At 41.5% G+C, this 8,917-nt stretch overlaps 1 long non-coding RNA gene across 4 annotated transcripts; it reads left to right on the top strand.

Moving 5' to 3' along the window:
- The first annotated feature begins 336 nt into the window (after nucleotides 1-336).
- LOC124464451 lies at nucleotides 337-4,427 on the top strand. Of its 4 annotated transcripts, none has more exons than XR_006955729.1 (4): nucleotides 337-385; nucleotides 3,306-3,366; nucleotides 3,895-3,996; nucleotides 4,212-4,427. It is a non-coding gene; the product is annotated as an uncharacterized LOC124464451 (long non-coding RNA). The 4 variants fall into 4 exon arrangements; XR_006955728.1 differs by having other exon boundaries at nucleotides 344-385; nucleotides 3,613-3,996; XR_006955730.1 differs by having other exon boundaries at nucleotides 344-385; nucleotides 3,306-3,768.
- The last annotated feature ends 4,490 nt before the right edge of the window (nucleotides 4,428-8,917 follow it).

The raw sequence follows: 8,917 nt of genomic DNA, 5'->3' as shown, positions 1-8,917 counted from the left end.
CTTCCGTTTTGGAAAAATAACATCTAATATCATTAAATCATATTGTATACTGAAATTACATGTACAAAGGAATGAAAGTACATTAAGAAGTGCGCAGACACACAGGTCCTGTGTAATACTCAACATGTAAGGTGCAGGAATAAGGAGGACTGAGTTTTGAAATTACATGTACAGAGGAATGAAAGTACATTAAGAAGTGCGCAGACACACAGGTCCTGTGTAATACTCAACATGTAAGGTGCAGGAATAAGGAGGACTGAGTACTGTACATGAGAAACAAACTCTCATTCAGTGATTGTTCTTTACATCTCAGATCTCCAAAGAGATGCCATGCCAGGCTGAGGATGTGGACGCATGCGGATCCTTTTCAGGCAACACACTAGAGGTAAGTTTCATCTTTTAAGGCATATTTATTGTCTAAAATAAAGTCATGAGAATGATATTCAGAAGTATTCAGACACACAAGTACGATGTAACCTTTATATGTAAGGTGCAGGAATTTGGAGGATTGAGTTTTGAAATTACATGTACAAAGGAATGAAAGTACATTAAGAAGTGCGCAGACACACAGGTCCTGTGTAATACTCAACATGTAAGGTGCAGGAATAAGGAGGACTGAGTTTTGAAATTACATGTACAGAGGAATGAAAGTACATTAAGAAGTGCGCAGACACACAGGTCCTGTGTAATACTCAACATGTAAGGTGCAGGAATAAGGAGGACTGAGTACTGTACATGAGAAACAAACTCTCATTCAGGGATTGTTCTTTACATCTCAGATCTCCAAAGAGATGCCATGCCAGGCTGAGGATGTGGACGCATGCAAATCCTTTTCAGGCAACACACTAGAGGTAAGTTTAATCTTTTAAGGCATATTTATTGTCTAAAATAAAGTCATGAGAATGATATTCAGAAGTATTCAGACACACAAGTACGATGTAACCTTTATATGTAAGGTGCAGGTATTTGGAGGATTGAGTTTTGAAATTACATGTACAAAGGAATGAAAGTACATTAAGAAGTGCGCAGACACACAGGTCCTGTGTAATACTCAACATGTAAGGTGCAGGAATAAGGAGGACTGAGTTTTGAAATTACATGTACAGAGGAATGAAAGTACATTAAGAAGTGCGCAGACACGCAGGTCCTGTGTAATACTCAACATGTAAGGTGCAGGAATAAGGAGGACTGAGTACTGTACATGAGAAACAAACTCTCATTCAGTGATTGTTCTTTACATCTCAGATCTCCAAAGAGATGCCATGCCAGGCTGAGGATGTGGACGCATGCGGATCCTTTTCAAGCAACACACTAGAGGTATGTTTAATCTTTCTAAGGCTTATTTATTGTCTAAAATAAAGTAATGAGAATGATATTCAGCAGTATTCAGACACACAGGTACGATATAACCTTAATATGTAAGATGCTGGAATTTGGAGGACTGAATTTTGAAATTACATGTACAGAGGAATGAAAGTACATTAAGAAGTGCGCAGACACATAGGTCCTGTGTAATACTCAACATGTAAGGTGCAGGAATAAGGAGGACTGAGTACTGTACATGAGAAACAAACTCTCATTCAGTGATTGTTCTTTACATCTCAGATCTCCAAAGAGATGCCATGCCAGGCTGAGGATGTGGACGCATGCGGATCCTTTTCAGGCAACACACTAGAGGTAAGTTTCATATTTTAAGGCATATTTATTGTCTAAAATAAAGTCAGGAGAATGATATTCAACAGTATTCAGACACACAGGTACGATGTAACCTTAATATGTAAGGTGCAGGAATTTGGAGGACTGAGATTTGAAATTACATGTACAAAGGAATGAAAGTACATTAAGAAGTGCGCAGACACACAGGTCCTGTGTAATACTCAACATGTAAGGTGCAGGAATAAGGAGGACTGAGTACTGTACATGAGAAACAAACTCTCATTCAGTGATTGTTCTTTACATCTCAGATCTCCAAAGAGATGCCATGCCAGGCTGAGGATGTGGACGCATGCGGATCCTTTTCAGGCAACACACTAGAGGTAAGTTTCATCTTTTAAGGCATATTTATTGTCTAAAATAAAGTCATGAGAATGATATTCAGAAGTATTCAGACACACAAGTACGATGTAACCTTTATATGTAAGGTGCAGGAATTTAAAGGATTGAGTTTTGAAATTACATGTACAAAGGAATGAAAGTACATTAAGAAGTGCGCAGACACACAGGTCCTGTGTAATACTCAACATGTAAGGTGCAGGAATAAGGAGGACTGAGTTTTGAAATTACATGTACAGAGGAATGAAAGTACATTAAGAAGTGCGCAGACACACAGGTCCTGTGTAATACTCAACATGTAAGGTGCAGGAATAAGGAGGACTGAGTACTGTACATGAGAAACAAACTCTCATTCAGTGATTGTTCTTTACATCTCAGATCTCCAAAGAGATGCCATGCCAGGCTGAGGATGTGGACGCATGCGGATCCTTTTCAGGCAACACACTAGAGGTAAGTTTCATATTTTAAGGCATATTTATTGTCTAAAATAAAGTCAGGAGAATGATATTCAACAGTATTCAGACACACAGGTACGATGTAACCTTAATATGTAAGGTGCAGGAATTTGGAGGACTGAGATTTGAAATTACATGTACAAAGGAATGAAAGTACATTAAGAAGTGCGCAGACACACAGGTCCTGTGTAATACTCAACATGTAAGGTGCAGGAATAAGGAGGACTGAGTACTGTACATGAGAAACAAACTCTCATTCAGTGATTGTTCTTTACATCTCAGATCTCCAAAGAGATGCCATGCCAGGCTGAGGATGTGGACGCATGCGGATCCTTTTCAGGCAACACACTAGAGGTAAGTTTCATCTTTTAAGGCATATTTATTGTCCAAAATAAAGTCATGAGAATGATATTCAGCAGTTATACATTAACTTTATTTAAATCTGAATTCATAAGAATTGCATTCAGCTGTGTATAGATTCACAGGTTTTTTTTTTTTTTTTGAGATAGCAATTGAGTGCTCATGCAAACAGACATCCACAGTTGGTTTGCGTTCTACTCGTGGGCCTCTATGAAGTCACATACAAAGATGGCAAAGGGTGCCGTATGCCAATTAGATTTTTCAACGTTTCCTGGTTTATTCTGTGAAAGTCTGCTTTTGTCCAAACTTAACTGCATGTGCCAAATGACACATGCAGTGACATGACATGGCAAAGGTAACTTAAGTTAACCAAACTTTCTCTGTAATACTCATCTTTATTTCTATGTATGTAATGAAGTATATTATATTTTATTACAGGTTGTGCAAGAACTGTTGATGGTCGGGCAACCTGTCGAGGAACCTGCGCCATTATCACAAGGTTAACTCTTATCCTCAGTCTACATGTCACCTTCTTTGATTGCTTTTAGGCTATGAAATAATGCATTGTGGATTCAGACCTTCTTCACTCGTTTCAATGTTGTTGTCACGGCAACAGTTCAGGTAAATGGGAGGCATGTAAGCTAAATTTCAAGTGATGTGAATGTAGATTACAGAAGTAGTAGCTTTAACCGATGACCAGGAAATTATTTTCAATCTAACAATGAACTTTTTGAATACATTACAGTGCAACAAGGAACATATAGGCCTGGCTGCTGCTCTTCAGTACGCACGACAGCAACGACACTGCCTTCAAAATAAAAGCACTTCTAATCATATCATTCATAATGACAAATCAACTTGGAAGCAAATAATGTTCCAGCCTAAGCGCTTTACAGTGAATGTATTTGTTATTTATTATTCATCCATCAGTTGCTTGAGCATCTTGGACTTCACCGTATTTAAGGACCCTACCCTACAACAAATAAATGCTCATCCATTGTTATTTGTCTTTATTTCTTCATTTCAGCACAAAGTCAACACACAGATGCTAAGGGGGAAGAACCCAACAGAAGACTAAAAAAGAAGGACAAAGGGCCCAGCAGAAAAAAGAACACGAAGAAACATTCTGGTAAATGCGAAAACACATACTCAGTCACTAAACACCAAGTTACTTAAGTATAACTGAAGAATGATAAAAATAAATTATCCATACCACCCAAAGGCAATATGATGACCATTCTCTTCTTTCTGTGGGATACTGTTTATACTACTACTACTATTCCTTATTTAAAACATGTTTAAAGTGGAGTTGGTTTTCATTGATTTATTTGTCTTTTTTTCTAGTATCTCTGGAAAGTGCCAGGAGAGCAAAAAAGCATCTTTGGTCTCCCATGGAGGTTGCCGCAGTCATGAGACATTTTGGCCAACACATCAAAAAAGGGAAACTGGCCACTATGATTGAATGCCAGCAATGCAAGAAGGCTGAAAATCTTGCTCTGGCTGGTCGCTCTATCCAAAACATAAGAGATTTTGTAAGGAATCGGGGCGTAACTTTGAAAAGAAAAGAAAATCCTGGATAGATACAACACCCTGCAGCAGAGCTGAAACATATCCAACATCACATCCTACATCACACCCAACATCACATCCAACATCCCATCCATGACATCTAACACCATACAGCTACAGTACATCACATCCAACATCACATCTAACACCATACAGCTACAGTACTTCACATCCAACATCACATCTAACACCATACAGCTACAGTACATCCCATCCAACATCACATCTAACACCACACAGCTACAGTACATCCCATCCAACACCACATCTAACACCACACTGCTACAGTACATCCCATCCAACATCACATCTAACACCACACAGCTACAGTACATCACATCCAACATCACATCTAACACCATACAGCTACAGTACATCACATCCAACATCACATCTAACACCACATCCAACACCAGGCCTGTTGTAACTGGAACACTGTTAGACATGCATTGGTCTAGTAGACATGCATAATTTCATTTTGACATTTATAAATGTTTTCCTTTCTGTTCACAAATACATTTCTGTTGCTCTGATATGTGGTCAAGGCGCTGTAAAATCCAGTCTACTTCTTTCTGTTTAGTCATATTCCATTTATCCATGTTTGGCCTTTTTAATACACATAAACTTCACGTTTGTGTATGTGTATGGCTATGGTCCTGATAAAAAAGTTGGTCCTGGCAATTACTGTTTGTGTCATGGGCGGAGCTAAGTACCTCATTATCTTGTGTCCTCTTAATACAGCATTCCGTCAGGTTCTTGTATCTTGAGTTCTGATGTGTGTATCTAACTTTTGAAGTGAGATTTGTGCTGTATGGCTCAAATAAATTTTTTGAAGATTCACTACATCTTTCTAGCATAAGTGGAAAGAGGTGTCCGTTTAGTGTTGCAAAAAACTGGTTTGAAAAAATTGTCCCTCTAATACATAAGGACCTGTATAGGTGTGTGTGTGTGTGAGGCCTGTGTGTGCACCAAGAGTGAGCAAAATCTGTGAAAGAAGAAGTGTGGGTTAGGATTAGTGAAAGGGGGTCCAGAAAAACCTGTGGAAGGAGGGGGGCGGGGGGAGGGAATGTGTGTGTGTTGAATGCACAGAGAAGCCTAAAATCTGTATGTGCACAGAGTAGGAGAGAGAGAGAAATAGACCAGTAGAGAATGGTAGAGAGAGGGAGACACTGTGTGTGTGCGCGCGCGTGTATGTGTGAGAGAGTGTGCGTGTGTTAATGCACGGAGGTATACAAAATGTGTGTGTGCGTGTGGAGGATGAAGGACGGTTGTGCCTGAAATTATGTGTGTGTGCTTGTGCACAATAAGGATTGTGTATGTGTCAGCATGGAATGGAAGGGGAAGATGGGAGAGATCAAAAGAGGGAGACAGTACATCATATGCATGCATACTTATGAATACCAAGACATGCAGTATCGTCATGCATACACACTATCAGCAGTTCATGCAAACACGTGGGGTATGAGCATGAGGTGGTAGGCCTGAGTTAATAATAGACGTGCCCTATTTAATCAATATATTAAACTAAACTCAAAGAGAAAAACTTACATATGGCCCCAGAAGATGGAGGAGTGAAGATGAGATGGGAAATCCTAAGATGGATGCTGGCAGCGCGTGGTAGCAGCAGGTGCAGACATGTGCAAAAGGCTAGCAGGCTAGTTAGCAACAGGTCAGCTAGCACACATGTGTCCCAAGCATGGTACTAAATATGACCAAGAAACAGGTTATTAGTTAGATAAAAAACTAGATAAACCGTTTATAAGCAGCAACAACAGGTTGGAAAAATTATTATTATTATTATTATTATTGAAGGGTTGGAAATGGTCTTACGGTCACGCAGCTCCGGTCGGCAGTCACAGTAGCACACGAACACCCAGGCTTATTACTGAAGCAGTAGTGACGGTGAAGAAAAAAGTTTTAGGAGAGAGGACATGGGGAGAGATCTCCAAGCCTCGTCACTAGCCATTAAAGTGTAAGGTCTGTGATTGACGTGGTGTACCGGGACGTGCAGCCAAGTCAGATGTAAACAAACCTTGCAAAACTAGCAGCGCCGTTCAGTAGAGGAAAACGGAGACTTTAAGATGGGAAAAATCCAAAACGGAGGCAGGTAGTGAAGTATAGTCCTCAGGGTGTAAGGGAAAAAACAATCACGTTTTGAAAAAGTATCTAATTAGTCCGCACAGTCATGTGCAAAAAAGATTAGCTGGCGCAGACAAACGAGCTGCTGCAGAAGGGCGAGCTGCTGTAGTGACGTCACTGAGGGGAATTCCAGAAAGGCCCTGCGCGTCCGTGATCACCACAACAGAGTGTAGGCACAGGCGCATAAATTATATTAGGCAGTGAACTTTAAAGGGCCAGACCACTTGGTGAAACAGGCAAAGGGAGTTTATGGGGGAGGCCAAGTGTGAAATCAGAGAGATATCACCACAAAAATAGGTTATGTATAAATTATAGAGAATAATATAAGGCCTTGAATGAGAAGAGAGGATACATTCTTAATGTAGGAATATAAATATTAAGGTTAATAAAACTATTCTATTATAAATTACTGGAGTGGAATGTGAATATAAACAGTAAAGTAATATTATCCCTATTGATAAGAAATATTAAATATTAATAATTGATAATCTAATCCTTTAGGGTTGATAAACTGGTCCAAACGTTCAGAGGAAAAATGGAACTCCAAGATGTCCAGGGATGGCACAAAATTCTTCTGAGCGGTGATCAAAACGTAATTAAAACCGTTCTCAGACTCCGAATCACCATAAAGGTCAAGACCAACATAATCCAGAAGCCCCGAGCCAGCAGTCCCACCGAGAAATCATGTCACATAAGCATATCCCTGCTCTGAACCATAACATTATTATTATTAACACCCAGACCACTACAGCCTGCAGTGGTTGAGGTCACATCCGATATTCCCCAGTACCAAGTGCCAAGCAGTGAGTCCAGGCGGTTCAGAGATTGTGGTTTTAGCCAGTAAACAAAATAAACTCAGAGACACCGGTCTAGGCCTCAATGGACAGAACGGTCATGATTCTAAGAGTACAGAGTAGGTTAAAATCCATATACGTGTGACAGGCTGTGGTCCAGGCTGTATGATGGTCTTCAGTATAATTCCTCCAGAAAGATGAACACATAAAGTGTTGTGTATACATAAAACAGGCGCCAGAGCGCCACTCCACAGGTAACTCAATGGCAAAGCCATCGGTAAAACTATCTGTGGGGAGATGTCACCTGGTCGCAACTCAACAGTTGTACAGGGATGTGTATTGTGAGAGTGTAGGCCGTAGCTTCACTTCATTCTGCTACACATGTGGTGAGGGGGTTAACACGGTGGGGGCTCAGTCTTCACGTGTGGAAGTAAGGGAACGTAACAAAAGAACACCTCTGGATGGCCAGCACACTGTAAGAGCCCCTGTCACCGGTCCAGGCCTCATTGTCCATGGATGTGAATGCAGAGAAGGAGCTTGAGGACCAAATAAGGAGTAGCAGCTAAAACGATCTACATATAAGTCAGGAATAAGTTGAGTTGTTCCGCTGTCTAGGTTGACCACTTGCTGATAGAATCATGTCCTCTGACAATGTTGCGGAGATGTCAGGAAGCTCCCGGTCCATAAACCGACAGACGAGGTCGGTAATAAGCGGGAGCCTTTTTTGAGCGCTATGCAACACATCCTGGGTCCATTAATGGTAGTGAAGATAAGGATAAGAGGCAGGTGAGGGATAAATAGCTGAAAAGATGGCCACTGGTGGTGGCGGACTAGATATAAGGGTCTACCATTTCATAGACAGTCTGATGGGGGCCCAACCGGTCCCATACTGAATTCACACCACCCTAAGCGGTCCCCCCAAATGTTTCCTGGTAAGGCCCATTAGTCGATGCCCCAGTAGACAAATTCACAGTCTTCTTGGAGAGAATGTCGTAAATGCGGGGGACATTAGGAACAGTTAGACATCATGAACCCAGATCTGGGGGAGAAGTACCCGACGCGCGCACGCGATCAAGGTAGGCTAGTTAGTCCAAAACAACAGTGTTGTCTCTTCTCCCAGAGAGCTCCACATCAAACTTATTTGTGTCTAAAAGGCGATGCAGTCCAAGTCAGGCGCAGAAGGGAAGTCCCAATCAGAGCACCCATATCCATCAGGGGAGGCACACCCTGACAGGGGTGACAAAGACCAGGTCCTAAAGAACCAACTGAACACAGGGAGAGGGATCCCACTCCATGATGTGAGAGAGCCCAAAGTCCCAACTAGTGTGCGGGTCCCCCTAATCCTGGTTGCAGTGCGGGACGCCAGAGAGACGGAGATGATATGGCCTGAGGTCGAAGGTAACTAACCAGAGTGCCCACCAGGATGGGAGCGCCCCAACGAGGGGGGCTCGGCTAACCTAGGGGCTCATATAAGTGGAACCAGGTTGTAGTGCCTCAAAAACGCAAGCTGGGTGCTAGTCAAATAAGAATGGCTAGGAATCTAATATA

Source organism: Hypomesus transpacificus, unplaced genomic scaffold (genome assembly GCF_021917145.1).
Source record: "Hypomesus transpacificus isolate Combined female unplaced genomic scaffold, fHypTra1 scaffold_343, whole genome shotgun sequence".
NCBI classification, from domain to species: domain Eukaryota; kingdom Metazoa; phylum Chordata; class Actinopteri; order Osmeriformes; family Osmeridae; genus Hypomesus; species Hypomesus transpacificus.
The sequence above is the reverse complement of the archived record's forward strand: the minus strand, read 5'-3'. Positions and strand labels throughout refer to the sequence as shown.